This window comes from Danio rerio, chromosome 14 (genome assembly GCF_049306965.1).
Source record: "Danio rerio strain Tuebingen ecotype United States chromosome 14, GRCz12tu, whole genome shotgun sequence".
NCBI classification, from domain to species: Eukaryota; Metazoa; Chordata; class Actinopteri; order Cypriniformes; family Danionidae; genus Danio; species Danio rerio.
In genome coordinates, this window is record NC_133189.1 from 45,407,286 (window position 1) to 45,424,531 (window position 17,246).

At 33.2% G+C, this 17,246-nt stretch overlaps 1 protein-coding gene across 10 annotated transcripts in view; it reads right to left on the reverse strand.

The window, feature by feature from the left end:
* Positions 1 to 17,246, reverse strand: part of elf1 (E74-like ETS transcription factor 1) — a 104,788-nt gene that overhangs the window by 63,135 nt on the left and 24,407 nt on the right. For 4 of the 10 annotated variants that reach the window (XM_073921153.1, XM_017358980.3, XM_068213154.1 and 1 more), the window contains exon 1: positions 12,343 to 12,696. The exons of 4 other annotated variants lie outside the window; for them this stretch is intronic. The gene's annotated coding sequence lies outside the window, so the exon portion shown is untranslated. Of the gene's footprint in view, positions 1 to 12,342; positions 12,697 to 17,246 lie in introns of those variants that run through there. 2 more of the 10 variants (XM_073921151.1, XM_017358978.3) reach the window with 1 other exon arrangement.

The window sequence follows — 17,246 nt, forward strand, 5'->3', positions numbered from 1 at the left end:
AAAGCACAAAAGTTAGGCTGGAAAACAAGATATGTTGATCAAACAGTCATATGACACATTTATGAGTGAGCGCTAGCAATATACAGCATATAATAATATGCAGTTGAAGTCATAATTATTAGCCCCCTTTTGATTTTTTTTTCTTTTCAAAATATTTAATATGTTTAAAAATATTTTTCATTATATTTCAAGATGTTTAACAGAGCACGGACGTTTTCACAGTATGTCAGATAATATTTTCTTCTGGAGAAAGTCTTATTTGTTTTATTTGTGTTAGAATAAAAGCATTTTTTAATTTTTTAAACACCATTTTAAGGACAAAATTATTAGCCCCTTTAAGCTACATTTTTTAAGATAGTCTACAGAAAAAAAACATCACTATACAATAACTTGCCTAACTACCCTAACCAGTAATGTCCAGTTAACCCAATTAACCTAGTTAAGCCTTTAAATGTCACTTTAAGCTGTATAGAAGTGTCTTGAAAAATATCTAGTCAAATATTATTTACCGTCATCATGGCAAAGATAAAATAAATCACTTATTAGAGATGAGTTATTAAAACTGTTATGTTTAGAAATGTGTTGAAAAAATCTCTCCATTAAACAGAAATGGGGGAAAAAAATAAACAGGGGGGCTAATAATTAAAAAAAACTAATAGTTCTGACTTTAACTGTATATATATTATATCAGTTTTCAGATTTGAAGGATGTTACCAAGCATTTTGGTTGCCTCACAACTGATTATAGGCTTTATTATTGTTTTTAACATTGTAAATAATTCGGTTAGTCTGTGACCTGAACTAACACAATTAGCATGTTAAAGATCTTTTATTGCACTCACTGACATCCTTATTTATAGCATACATGCTAATCTTATGCCTTATTATTTGCGTTTATCATCTCAAAACTGTTCATACTGTAGCAAACCGCGAAATTGAACAGGTTTTTTTTTTTAAATACTAAAATTGTAGTAGGGCGACACAGTGGCTCAGTGGCTAGGACTGTTGCCTCACAGCAAGAAGCTCACTGGTTTGAGTCCTGGCTGGGCCAGTTGCCATTTCTGTGTGGAGTTTGCATGTCTTCCCATATTCGCATGGGTTTCCTCTGGGTTCTCTGGTTTCCCCCATAGTTAAAAGACATGTGCTATAGGTGAATTGAATAAACTAAATTGTCCGTAATGTATGTGTGTGAATGTGAGTGTACGGGTGTTTCCCAGAAATGGGAATGGCGACCCCGGATTAATAAAGGAACTAAGCCGAAAAGAAAATAAATGAATAAATAAATTATGTATGTTATAATACATATAAAACAAAAATGATTTTTTCAAGCATCAAAGCAATAATCATTAAAAGCTTTCAGATGTCATTTGTCTATTTATTTAATTATATTAATTGACAATCATTTGTAAAAATGTATCAAATTTCCTCTAAGGTAGTGTTATAGCAGGTCATATGCCAAAAAACTTGTCATGTCTATTTAGAATAAGAATCATTTGCTGACATGTTAAAAGACTCGAGGATTGCAGTGCAGACCCAAAGTACTAATTACGTGTCATTTTAAATCTTTTTACTACTATGATTTAGACTCTCATCTTCAGTCATCAGCTCCACAACGTCATTGATAGGGACTGCAGTTTCTACACTCAAAAACAAGGTTCAGATGCAAAAGAAACACATTGTTGTAGTACAAAGAAAAAATTAACCTTTGAACAATGACTACCCTTTAAGTAAACCCACAATTGAGAAAGACGTGGGTGCAAAACGACACTCGTGTCTGTACAATTTCCACGAGTCTCCTATATTCAGGGATTTCAATTTTCCACAGCTACAATATGAAACTGCTGCAAGCACCTTTAAACCACACTCAATATTTTATGCATTGCTTTATTGAGCTTGCAAAGAATATCCTGTCAGCCTTATAAGTTGTGATGCAACTACAAAACTGAGTAAATTTGAACTAACTAACTGAGAATGTTTTGTTCTTAAAGGAACATGTCACTTTTTTCTTTAAATAGGCTAATTTTAAACTCCCATAAAGTTAAACAGTTTAGTTTTTACTATTTTTTAATTCATTAAGACAATCTCTGTGTCTGACAAGAGCACTTTTAGCTTAGCTTAGCATAAATAATTGAATCAGATTAGACCAATAATAATAATAGTAATAATAATCATAATAATAATATATTTAACTTATAATGCGCTTTTATAAGACCCAAAGCGCTACAACAACAGAGAAATCAAACATTCAATAAAATACAAGTATACATTGAAAAAAGAAAAAAGTTATAAAATATAAACACAGAATAATCAAGAATCTAAAAAAAAAAAAGTCTTAAAAAAATTTGCATTGGCAACTCACTTAAAACATTTTAAAAGACTTTAGATCATTTTCCTATTTAAAGCTTGACTCTTCAGTAGGCGTGGTACGGTAATTGTTTTCAAGGTAAGATTTGAAAACTTCCAAAATTTTCTGCTACTGTAAGGTATGTGTAAGATTTTTTTATTTATATATATATTTTTTAGACAACAGTATCTCCAGCAGAAAAGATATTCAAAGATGCCGTTTCAAATAGTAAAGAAATCAGTGTTTTTGAAACTAATGAGAACAGCAGAAGTCAAGGATTTATTTAAATTATTTAGCTGGACATGTTTACTGCTCCAAAGTATTTTAAATGTTTCTCAAAATCAAATATATTGTTTTTAAAGAGGGGAAAAAGTTGTAGTTTTTTACCAAGATATTTAAAAACAATATATTTTAGAGCAGTGATCACAATACCATGAAACCGTGATATTTGTATCCAAGGTTATTATACTGTCAGAATCTTACACTGGCCCATGCCTACTCTTCAGGTACATCTTGTACTAAGACCAATTGAAAATGACAAAATTGCTATTTTCTAGCCTAATGTGGTTAGAAACTACTCTATGATAGTTCTAGATTAAATAACTTTTGCTAAACTAAGCTAAATGTGCTTTCCCCTGACCTGGAGATTGGCTGAATGAATTAAAAATGGTAAAAATCAACAGTTTTTTTTTCCAATAACAAAGGGAAATGTTCCTTTAAATTGGACACATTTTGTCCAATTCAACGTCTAATCATACTGCAACTTCTATGAAGCTTCATTAGCTTCTCTGGAGATACAAGCACATCATGATTTTGCCAAGTACGATGCGATCCTGGATTAACATCTATGCTGATCCTGGAACATCACTTTTGTTGAAAATGTACCTCATACCTATTCTCTGACCATAAACAAAATCATAGGGGAATTATAGTTGGATAACAATCATGTAGAAGTGCAAAAATCTAACCTTAAGCTTTAACTTGAAATTAACGGTAAACATATTTCTTAATTCTGATTGGCTGAGTGGAATGTTGTTCCAGCATCAACACAGATGTTAATTCAGAAACATGACTTACTTGGTGAAATCAGGTTGGCACAGCATACAAGCCTCAAATCATTAATAACATAAAGATAATAATAATGAAATAAACATGAAGCGTAATCATTCCACCTCTACTACAAACAGAAACCTCCCAGAATCTCACAGAAGGAAATATAAACTATAATCATGTTGATGTCAACTCAAATTTGGGTGAAATATGGAAACATACCCAACAATTTGGTTACATTTAAAAAAAAAAAAAAGAAATGTAACCCGGTGGTTGGGTCCTTTAATATTATACCCAAATTTCTGTCAAAACACCTCAGCATTTTTAGAGTGTGAAGAACCGTAGCTTACTTGTAAACAGCGATCCTAATTTTAAAACTCAGGAAAACAGCCCTAAACCTAAAGGCCATCAGAAACTAACACATATTCTTCAGAAAGTCTTTTTTAGAGCTGTGCCTTGTGGTTTATTGTTCTGTTAAGCGCACCCGCCTTACGTTTCTCGCCGAGCTGCTCTCACTACACGTGTTGCTTGCGAAATGGCTGCTTCTATTCACAACTTCCAAACTGTGAAGCTCTTTGTTTTCCGACTCTTTGTGAGCCTGAATTGCATGTAATTGCATTTCAAGGCTGGTATCTGCCCTGAGCTGTTCCTATGAATTGTCATGACGATAGCTGGTCACATGTCGGACCTGTGTACTGCTTGTTTACAAGGCAGACTGGAGTATTAGACACAGGGGCTGCCCTTGCACTGTAGTTAAGGGAGAAAACCACAAGTCCTCATTTGAATGATCTCCTAAGTACTTGTTAGTGATACACACACACACACATTCATCTGTGCAGCTAAACAGCTATTCATACTCTATGTCATGCAAGACTCTGCTACTTTAAGCTAAGTAAATCTCTTTATTGCATGGTACAAATGAGATTATGTCATCATGTTGCTTTGAGTCTGGATAGGCGCAATTCTTTAAGTATTTCTCCAAACTATAAACGTCAGGACAACTAAATTAAAGGGATAGTTCGCCCCAAAATTTGTGCTGAAAGTGGTTCCAAATCTTTAGGGGTTATTTTGTTAAATATAAAAGAAGATATTTTGAAGAAAGCTGAAAACCTGTAACTATTGACTTCCATAGAAGGAAAAATAACTAATATGGATGTCAATGGTTACAGATTGTCAGATTTATTCACAATATATTCTTTTGTGTTTACCAGAAGAAAGAAACTCCTGTTTGGAACAAATAAATGGTGAATAAAACATGAGAATTTTTACTTTTTTTGTGAACTGTGTCTTTAACTCATGGGCAAATTTAACAAATAAGCAAGGTAGTGGCCGCGTAGGGCCCCAGGAAATCAGAGGGCCCCCAAATAAATACCTAGAAGTATAAATGATATCTATAAATTATATATAACATGGTTTTCTATCATATTTTGTATGGTGAGGGTCTAAAATTCTTTTTTTTTAAATGTAATTTTTGCATCTGCACAAATGTGTCCCCCATCTTCAATAATTGACCAGTCCATCAGTCAAATCAGTGAAGATTTTGTTTAAAAAAACAAAATAGTTTATTTATTATTTTTAGTTTTGAGTTCATTTTAAGAAAACAAATCATTTCAAAAGTTTTATAAGGTGCTTTACATGTTGTTATTATTATTTTGTGTTAAGATAAAATGTAGAAAAGGAGATAATAAAATAATATAAAAAAAATTAAGTACAAAAGAAAGAACTTTTGGGCCCCATGGCTGGAATTGCTTGGAGCTCCAAAAATTAAATCAAGTGTGTCAGCAGAGCATGCAACTAACAGAAGCTTTCCCTAAGAGGAACTTGACAGTACTTTGACAAAACCGTGTTTTGAATACACAGAAGGGCTGTGAGATTTATAGAAATTGAATCGTGATTTAAAACGTTGCGATTAGCTAAATCGCAAGAGGCTGTTATATGAAATATACATTATTTAACTTCCCCCACCCAGATCAATTGCGTGACTGCTGCCTGTGTGTGACAGTCTTACTAGCAATTAAGCTAGCACACTTTCTTTCTGCCCAATCAGAATTGCGTAACCAATCTATGCGGAACGCACACAATAAAACAAACAGGAAAGCGCAGAAAAGTGTGATGATGGCATCTGCCGCTTCAGAAGCATTAATAGTATAATTAATATCAATGAAAAACATCATGTCAGTAATATGGGAATATCTTGGTTTCAAAGTCACAGACACCAAACAGAACCAGGTATTTTGTGAGAGCTGTCGCAGAATTGAGGAGAAAATACAACAACCAGCACCTAAAAAAGCACCACAGGTGGCTATATGAGGAGCGTCTTGCTAAAAAGTCAACTAAAAGTACTGCCAGTGACACTCAATCTAGTAGCAAGCAAAGTACAATTTCAGAGTTGTTTGCTAATTTAAGTTAATATCTTTTCAGTCCCACTCACTGCATTTTAGCAGTAAGAAGCGCAATATCTGCCAAAACAAATCACAATTAGACATTTTTCTCAAATTACACATAATACACAGTGTTTTAATGTTTTATAAAGCAGAATTCAAAAATGGGTGGTTTTCGTGTTTGGTTTAATTCTTAGCACTTTGTCATGAGACACTTGGCTATGTGATGTTTTTGTGACTAATTCAGTGAATACACTCTAAGCAAAAAAAAAAAAAAAGGCTTAGCATAGTGTGGTTTACATGGGAAGTGGCCTGACATATCGCTCATCAGTGAACATGTGACATGTAGCTCATATCTGGTTGAGATGCAATAACGATAATGGGTAAAGTGATATTCTGAGCATGTGACATCAACATGCTGAAAGGATATAAAAGGACAAATAGACATGTTTGATGATCAAAAATACATTCAGTGTAAATGCTAAAAGGTAAACTCACATTAGCAATACTTGACATTGTATTATTTATGTATTTATTATTGACCAAAATGAAAAAAAAAGTTCACCCATGATAAGTTACGTCATCATTTACTCTCCATTTAAGCTTTTTTTTTTCTGAACACAAAATAAGTTATTTTGTAGAAAGCTGGAAACTTTTAACCATTTACTTCCATAGTATTTGTTTTTCCTACTATGAATGTCAATGGTTACAAGTTTTCAGCTTTATATATCTTCTTTTGTTTTCAAGTTAAGAGTGAGTTAATAACGAGTACACGTACATTTTTGGGAGAACTATCTCTTCATCCCTTTTTTACACTTGTAGTTGGGTTAAAAAAGAAAAGAGAATTACATTAATTTAAATAAAATATATAAAATATGAATTAAAATAAAAATAGTATTAAAATTAATTTTAGTTTTTGGTGCTTCACACCTTTTTATTGGTCATTTATTTGTTTCAAGACTTACAATAAAAGTTCATTGTAAAATATTTTCTCTATTTAAAAACAATACAGTACTGAAAGATGACTTCACTTCATCAGATTGTATGTTTTCTTGCACAGCTGGCTTATGAAAAATAATTGTGTGCACTGGCCAAAACTGATTAGCTGAAGTCACACTGAAGAGACAGCCAACCGAAGATTCCACTTGGTCTTAAAACCTTTTTCGATGGATTATGTTCACTATTTATGACATGATAGTAAATTTATGATAGACTTAGCAGTCAAAATAGGACAAATGAGCTCATGTATGGGACAAATTCTGGACCTTTGTCAATGAGGGATGGGTCTTTCGAACCACCCGAACACCCCCTGCTTCAAGTCTGATGGTGATGTATGAAGTACAGCTTACACTTTTGGTCAACACTGTGACTCCATGTGACCTACTTTATCTTTGTGTGGAAACCCTTACAAAATTTCCAATACCTGTAATACCAACACTGTAAAGCCCAAAAAGTTAAGGTAACTCAAACCATTTGAGAAAACCAATTGCAACAAACGATTTGAACTTACTCCATTTCAGTAAACAAAGCAATTTGAGCAAAGTAAAACCCAATAAAGAACTCAAACCAACTGACTGAGTACTGTAAAACCCAATAAGTTAAGGCAACTCAAACCGTTTAAGGAAACCGATTGCAACAAACCATTTGAGTTAAATAACTAATCTATATGAGTACTGTGAACTTACTCCATTTAAGTTGAAGTAATGAGGTATTTAATTAACTCTTTACCTTCAACACTGAGTTCAAAACTCTTTTCAAATGAGTATTAACTTTCAGTCAATTTTGAGGTAACTACGCTCATTTCATTTGATAAAGTTAACAGTTGGGTTTTACAATGTACTAAAATAGCTGGATTTGTCCTGTGGAGATTATTAAAAGTGTCTGCAATTTTCAACAAAGACCTACTTTGAAAAGAGGAAGCCAAAACACAGTAGGTTCTGTTACTATGTAGATATGAAAGTTGACTTTTATACGATTCTGTGGAAATGGCTTCTTATGAACTAACTAATGTTCAAAGTAGACTGTCAAAAAGATTAGTGCCTTAATATTTAGTTGAATCAAATTAACTTTTCTAGTCATCTTAACTTTCATTACTAAAACTGACTGAAAATATTAGGTTATATGTAAATATGTAAAAAAAAAAAAAAAAAAAAAATTCAGGGTTTCTGCAGGTTCCACCAAGTAAAATGTAAGACTTTTTAAGATATAAAGACAAAGATAAATGCTAAGAATTACTATTTTTTGAATAGCCCAGTTAGAAAAGATTTTCACTTGACTGAGCAAAAAATTATTAAAATTTAATACATTTAATAATACAATAATAATAATTTTGTTTGAATATTTTTTCTTATTTTTCTTTTTTTTTTCTTATTTAGCTGTCAATTACTTCAGTCTACAATAATAACGTTTTAATAATAAAAACATAGGTCAGGTCAGTATCCTCAGCAGTAAACAAATGGAAAACTGTAAGCAAATCTTACGATAAAGTAATTTTTTTTTAATATATAAAATAATAAAAATTTAATTGAGATTGGCATTATATAGGCATTAACAATCAGAATTGTTTATTTCAAATTTAGACGTGTTAAAAAAAGATTTAAGACCAACAACACAACATTTTAGCAGATTTAAGACTTTTTGAGGAATATATATATATATATATATATATATATATATATATATATATATATATATATATATATATATATATATATATATAGAAAAAATATTATTATTATTTATTTACTTATTTATTTATTTTTTAGATTTAAGACATTTTAAGACCCCATGGATATCCTGAAAAATATAAATTACATAAAAAGATAAACTTAAAACATATTTGAAACTTAATTATCTTATTAAAATAGGTAAAATGACATAAAATAATGTTTGTAATGTTATTTTTACAATGTATGGGTATATACTATAGTGAACATTTGAAGTGGATCAAAACCTTTCATCAAAGTTGTCAAAAGCTTTACCCATTCTCCCTTAGGACAATTTAGAAAACCTTTTGTATGCACTTCAAATGTTGATAATACTATAGTACAGTAGTTATATTTATAAACCATAGCTGCTCAAAAGTTGGTAAACTAAATGAAAATCTATGCCCTGGGGAACAGATTATAAATGAACGGCCTCAGCTCCAGAACAAGAGAAAGAGCCATTCAGTGGGCAGTTTCAGTGGAACTTCACCCACCAAAGCTTGAGACAAAACCAAACGGGTGTAGCAGGTGAGTGGGAGTCGTCAGTTTCTTCAACAAAAGGGCATTTCCAAGCTGATTCTTCAGGCGACTTTTCCCTAATACACTGAGACCATGCGTTTCTATTGGCTAAACTGGGTGACCAGTTGTTCCGCTTTCTTGCCTAAACCATCATCCTGTGTATGTTTTGGACGAAAACACATCTCTTGTTTTCTGTGTAGGCCAAAAACAAAACATCTCCTAAACACATGGTCTCGTTTTCTTCAAGTTGATACCGAGTAATCTATTATGTAATCGTCTGTGATAGCGAGTCTTCTGCCAGCATATCTCTTGCCTGAGAACTGAGGTTGCCAGTCTGAGCTTGTTTTAGGAATCAGACAGTTTCGACACTGAGAATGTGTGTTGCTCAATGGAAATGGGGAGAGCAGTATGAAAACGTGATGCAAATCTGCCCGAACAGTCAACAACATATTGACAAAGGAATGACTGCCTGGGCTATTTCAGGAGAACACTGCTGCTTTCAGTGAACATTCAAAAATGCCCAACGGCAACATGATTGTTATCTCAGGGTGATCTCATTTAACTGTTCGCTCATAAATAGTCTGGTGCTTTTTGCACGCTGGAATCATGGTCATATGAGATATATTTAAATGTAATCACTTTCCACTAAACATTTCTCAGGAGTATTATGTCATATACTGGCAAAGTTGTTTAATGATGACTGCGCCAACATGAAAATAAATGATTCTGTCTTTCTAAATAAATCCTTATCTTTAACAGGAAAACATCAAAACGGTAAAATATGTCCAAAGTAAATTCCAGAGATATCCTCCAGTTACCAACCAATCCAGCAGGTTCCTCAATCCACCATGTCAAAAAACTACAAAGCCCTGAAAGACTAACAAACCATGGTCAGCAACATGAGCCTCAGCGACAGCTCTCAAACCATCCACGCCACACAATGCTGTGACAGGAGAAGGACAAATATTCTTTCCCAGGCCCAGCCCTCTTCTGTTCTCCATGTTAGACCAGCTAGAGCAGTTTGGTCCACCCCTCCTGCTCAGCAGGACCTAATGATCCAATTACAGGCAGGGACTTGTTGACGCTGTTTTATGTGAAGAGCCAACCTGACACTACCGGCCTCGCTGCCAACTGTGACAGAAACGCAGGCCTGAAGAGAAGCCCCAAACAAAGCAATCCACAGCAAAGGGGCCTGTGTTTGACTACCAGCCAACTCCAGGTGCCCTGGCTCATTTACAATACAAATCAGAGACGGCTGGGTGGGGGGCGTTATGCTGCGACTGGTGTTGGTATCTCCAGCCTAACAGGGGGTCTGACAAGATAACAAGGCCATTAAAGTAAAATCTGATATCGCCTTGAACACCTGAGGTCATATGACACAGGGTGTGTGTGTGTTGGATGGGGGGAAAATTCCCTAGAAGTCCAACTTTTCTGACCTCTAACTTTAACAGCTTTCACATTTGAATATGATTGAAGGTCGCTTTCGAAGTCAAAATGAACCCCCTAAAATAATTGAAGGGATAGTTTCCTTTAATAATTTGATAGTTTATTCCCACTGTCACTGTTTTTAAAAGTTTTTTTTTTTAAATAGTAAGAATAAAAAGTATTTAAAATTGTATTTATGTTTTGCTTTTGTTTGTGAGCCTATGTCTAAAAACTATTTTCCAACCCCTGTGGGAAAGACAATAAAGTTTATTGATTTAAATTAAATTAAATTAAATTAAATTAAATTAAATTAAATTAAATTAAATTAAATTGAACTAAATTTAATTAAGTTGAATAGAATAGAATAGAATAGAATAGAATAGAATAGAATAGAATTAAATTGAATTGAATTGAATTGAATTGAATTGAATTGAATTGAATTGAATTGAATTGAACTGAACTGAACTGAACTGAACTGAACTGAATAGTTAAGCTGAAGCCAAAAATCCTGTCATCATTTACTCACCCTTCACTTTTACCAAACCTGTTTGACTTTCTTTGGTCTGTTGATCACCAAAGAAGATATTTTGACGAAAGCTGGAAACCTGTAAACATCGACTTCTATAGCAGTTGTTTTTCATATAATGGAAATCAATACATATACAGATGTTAAGATTTTACAGATTTTCTTCTAACTATCTTCTGTTCAACAGAATATAGGAAGAAACTACTTGAGGCAGTGTAAATAGTTCATTTTTGGGTGAACTATTGCCTTAAACCCAATTAAACCTACAAGTAAAAAGCTTGATGACCACGTGAGCATCTGTATCTTCAACCAAAACCCTAATCAGCTTAAACTCTTTCATCATCACATTTTTCCACATGTTTGAACACAATCATATCAAAAAATTACTGTTTTCCCTAAGAGACTGCATGCCCTTACATACGAGCTAGTCCAAGCACATACCATGGAGATGACAAAAGTTACTATAGTAAGCATGGTGTCAGGCATAATTACATGTGGTTAATTCAGCCAAAATGACTCTCTGCAAGGTTACAGTTTTAAAAATGAGAAAAAGAGATGCTCAGGGACTATCAGCAGATTTGTTTGTCCCTCTCCATTCAATTAGATACAGAGGTTTCTTGACACAACAGGAAGAGCAACATTCAGACTAGGTTTCATGCAATGATGAGGCCTGATAAGCCAGTCTAAAATCAAACCGAAATCTTCAAGCCCACGTAATGGAATCAGTGACAAACTGCAAGAGCAAAACCTTCACTTACGCGAACAAAAGGCACGCAGGCATTAAGCCTAACTACATTGCATGTTGTTGATGACTTAGTAAGAATATAGCTAAAGCAAACAAACAAACATGCAATCGAAAAGTTTATTTTGACACTGCAACCCACTCTAACCGTCGTATGGGCTTGGTCAACAGGCTTACAAAACACGATTGCCTACCTCACTCTTGGTACCCATATAAGGCAATGATACAATGCAAAACATGTGACTATAAACTTGTAAATATCACACTCTATATAATAAATATGCTGCGTTAGATTTGTATGACTGCAAAATGATCGTTCCTGGAGCGAATCTTCACTAAACCCATTTCCATACACATCTGCAACAATTTTTTTATTATTATTATTATTTTAAATGGTATTAGACCAATAATTGATTATTAAATGTAGACCAAACACATTGAAAGTAAGTTACTTGTGTAGTATATATAAATACTATGTTTAAATGTTGACAATAAAATCAGAAATACAACACGACATATTGCATATATGGGTAAAAATGAAACAAACGCTAGAAAAGTAAAGCTTAGAGAGTGAAACAAAACATACAGTAGGCCCTAAGAGATCTACAGCTACTTAGTATTACATCATAAAGATATAAAATGGTCACTAACCTTAAACGTTCAGTGGCTTCATGTCAAACTCCATGGTTTTGGTGGAATACATACAAGTAATCACCGTTAAAAAAAATGAGATATAAAAATATAATCTTAAAAAGAAAAGATTACGTTGATGAGAGTAAAAATATGTATGTATATATAATCCAAGGGTGTGTCTAAAGCAAATCGAATGGCATGTTCAAGGTGTTGAACACTGACCTGCCCTCTGCCTCTCCCACTCCCTTCACTGGTAGATAGAGCGAAAATGAGAACAGAGTTGGGGAGGGCAATGGCTGCGGGTTGAAATCTTTAAAAAAGAGAAGTACTGCAAAGCAAAGCTCTCTCTCACTGTGACTCATCCCCCCGACTAACCACTGACAGACAGGCTGTAAAACAGAACTTCACAACAGACCAATCAGACGCAAGGGCAGAGCTAATATGCAAATGGTTTCAGGTAAAAGCAGACTGTTTCGATTGGTTGGGGAGCGCAGTTGGGGGAGGGGAAACCTGGACAAAGTAACAATCAGACTACACCTAGAGCTATGCAAGACGGGTAACACAAGACCAGGTGAGAGTGTAAAGGTTTTCATCAACTCTACGTAGACGTGGCAAGAGTAAAAGTGTGGGGGAATTCAAGCAAGATGAAATGCTCTTTAAAAAGAAGTCTAAATCCATATCAATTGGCGAGATCTTTATGAGTTCTTGTCTGAGGTGGAGCCTGAGCTTTTATTTGAAAAGGTAAAATGGGAGTGGTCCTCCAGGCCATATGACACCCCATAAAGCAGGCTTTATGTTTGATATGAAGCATGAAAGAAGCCATGCATTATAAAACTGGAAGAGCCGCTCCACCTGGTTGTGCTGTTGAAGAGAACAGCAACAAGAAACATTTCCAATTCATCTACAACTCATTCCTACGTCATTACGGTCTTCCAAGCTGAGGGAAAGTACAGAAATGTGCTGCTTAGTCATTGGTCATGTGATGCTTCGACATTAAACGAATACTTGACTCAAAAATGGAGATTCTGTCATCGTTTATTCCCCTTTCACTTATCACAACCCTTTCTTCTTTTCGGTTGAATAGAAAATAAGCTATTTTGAAAAAGCTTGGAAACCGATAACCATTTAATTCCTTAGTGTATGTTTCTCCTGCTGTCATTACTGCAAAACATTGACATTGGAAATTAAAATTAATTACATAAAAAATAAATAAATTAAAAAGCGATACTAAATCAACACTTCAGCATAATTTATTTTTGTTTCAAAACATTATTTAGAATGATTGATGATCATTAACAATGAGATAACCATGTGACAGTGATTGTTTGTGTGAACTTTGTATAAAACTGTTAGGGGATATTTTCACTTGACCAGGAGTCTGCATTTTAAACTTTAAAATAGCATCACATGGAAAAAACATTACTGTCCACTAAGACAAATAGAGATACTGCTGCTGTCATGTCCGCTTCGAACACGAAAAGGCAAATCCTCTGCAAAAATAGGAGAGCCGACATGAACAAATGGAAGGACAGAGTAAGGAAGGCTTTGAGGGATGCTGGGAAGCCATATTTGAATCAAAGATGAGAACAAAAACCAGGGAAAAATCCACTGAAAGATGTAAGTGGAAGAACCGTATATGTGATGTGATCTATCTCTCGCTCTGAACTCGCTAAGGAACACTAAATGCCACAAAAATAGTTAACCTATCAAAATAAACCACATAATGTATATATTAAAGCTGTTTCAATGCATATTTTCTGCAAGTCCTGTGTAAAACTACGGCAAGCAGAGTTTATTTGTTCATATATTTATTTATATTGTGAGATGGCACAGCGAAAGAACAGTTTGAAGTAGCATATACACAACAATATTTAGCTATGATGCATGTCTGCATTGTATGTATTTATTAGTTTATATATGCACTACCTGTCAAAAGTTTGGGGTCAGTAGGATTTTAAAATGTTTTAAAATAAGCTTCTCCTGCTCACCAAGGCTGCATTTATTTAATCAAAAATACACTACACATAGTAAAATTATGAAATGTTATTGCACTATAAAATAACTGTTCAAAAGTATTTCATAATTTAATTTAAGATTTATTTCAAAAATGAACTTTCAGCATCATTACTAGTCCCATGATACTTCAAAAATCCCTCTAATATTAATTATTATTAATAATATTATTATTAATATTATTATAATTAATGGTTATAGTAATAAAGGCATTAATGACTGGAGTAATAACTTCATTTGAAACTACATATAATAAGTAATAAATAAATATTTAATAAATAAATATAACAATATTTTTTTCACATTTAATAAATGCCGCCTTAAATTATTAAATAAAATTAACAATAATAAAAAACAAACCCCAAATTTATAAACTCATAGTGTATTTTTTATTTTATTGTTAATAATTAATTGTTATTGCCTGTACTGTAAGAAGCAATATGTATTGTGCACTGTTTATACTGTATTTTATGTTTCTTAAATAATAATAAAATTAAACTTGAAAAAAATACTTAATGTTTACCTGAGGTTTCTGTTACTGTATTAAAACTAAGATAAAGTGATTCAGATCTTTAGTGGTTTTAAGTGATATGATAAATTGGAGTTATACTGTTATTCCACACTAACTGAACATATACCGTTCCTCCACATTTGAAAAATATAAATCACAATAACTTTTCATTTTTAATACTAACACTGAATAATGTTATCTCACTAGAATTGAAAAGCTTTTGTTGTCTATCTTCAACTAAAATACAAATAGATTATATAATGTTCATAATCCAAAAAAAAAAAAAAAAAAAAAAAAAATATATATATATATATATATATATATATATATATATATATATATATATATATATATATATATATATATATATATATATATATATATATATATATAAATAAATATTTATTAATAAACACTGTCAACTAATTCAGAGTAGAACTATTTAAAAAAAAATAAATAAATATAAAAAACACTAATTTTATCAGCACTTCAGCCGAGCTGTTTTAACATAAATAAAACTGTTGCAGCTTTTAAAAAAACAAACAAACAAAAAAAAACAATATAATTATCAAAGTCCCTTTAAGGCAAGTCATTTCACTCGGCAACCCTCTTTAAAACGCCTCTCGGGCAGTATGCTCGGGCATTCTGTCTAAATGGGGAAACATCAAATTCTCCAAAACTGCTTGCCAAGGTTACAGTTGAATTTCATATTAGGAGTCACCAATAAATTAAACAACAGCTGTGTCTTTAGATTCATTTCTAAACATCTAAAATCACACAAAATCTGCAGAAAATCACGTCTGGTCCAAGCCCTCTTCTCCAGAGTATCACCGATGATTGGCTCCTGTACTAGAAGGTGGTCTTTATACGCCATATATTGATCGATGATTGGCTCCTGTGCTAGAAGGCGGGTATTGTTCACCATATAGCGATCAATGATTGGCTCCTGTACTAGTAGGTGGGGCTTTATTTATCATATTGACCGTTATTTATTTTCCCCATTCAAAAAGATACGCGTGACATGTCTTGTGTATTCTATAGCCTTTGATAATTATCACAGGTTTCCAACATTCTTCAAAATGTCTTCATTAGTGCTTGACAGAAAATTTTCAGAAAAAGTTTGGAATCACTTAAGTGTGAGTAAATAATTTATTTTTGAGTGAACTACCCCTCAATTATCCTGTTATCATGTATTCATGTTGTTCCAAACCCGTATAGCAAAAAGTAGATGCACAAAGAACCTCAGTAATACACTGAAACTCTAAAGTGGTCAATAATTATATCAGACAAATAAACAGTAAGATCATTTACAAAATATTATTTGTGTTCCACTGAAGACAGCATGCATGGAGGTTTTGGATGACATCTTCTTGGCCAAATATCCTATCGAGGTGACCAACTCTATATTTGGAGCCGTAGCCCTTGTTAAGCATTTTATCTGAGACAATCCAGCTGACAAACAGGAAGCCAGGGTCTGTGGCATGGCGTGACTTAGTGAAAAGTGCTGAAATGAGTGGGTTTTGTCAGCGCACCATTTAGACGACTAAATGAGACAGTAAATGCACTCTAAAGAGACAAATAGTCATTAAATTGACACTTTGCCAACTACTGCACCAGTTAAGCTTGGGCTTACCAGCAGCTACCTGTCTCCTTCTGAGAAAACATCTACCAGTAAACTGATGAGGGGGCAGTCAGGCCTCTTGAGTAACCTTCAGTCTTGTGGGTGTGTTTTTAACTTGCTTCAAAATACAAAGCCAGTGTATTAAGTATTGCATACATCGTCCTTTACAGACTAAACAAGATTACAAAGAAGCAGAAAATGTAAGGAAAGGGAGAAGAACAAATACCATGGCTTGGAGTGTTGAGTATTATGTTCAATTTAGTGTAAAGGAACATTATAGAATATGTGCAAACACTTGGCAAGCACCTGCCCTTCTGTGCCAACAACACGCATGACATTTGGCATGAATATATAAACGGTCTTTAACATGAAGTGGGACACTAAAACTAGTTCAACAGGCTCCGTTTAACTGCAGTAAACACAGGAGAAAGAGAAAGAGACACATTTGCATGTAATATTAGTTTCGACAACAATATAATTGTCGCTTGGAATAAACCATTCAATATTTATGATAAAATATATTTAACATTTTTGGTGAATATTTCAATATTTAGACAGTATTTTGCAGAGTGGGTTTTTGCGCAGGTACTATGCTTAGTTTAGGTCTCTTTCTGTCTGTAGAAATATATCTGCCAGTGTGGTAAGTGAAATAATCTTGTTTTCACGAATAATCTTGTTTTAAAATTGATTTATTTAGAAACAAGACAAAAATTCTGACTTGTTTTTTTTTAAATCATATATCATTGTCTTTATTGAACATAGACCTTCAGCATGTAA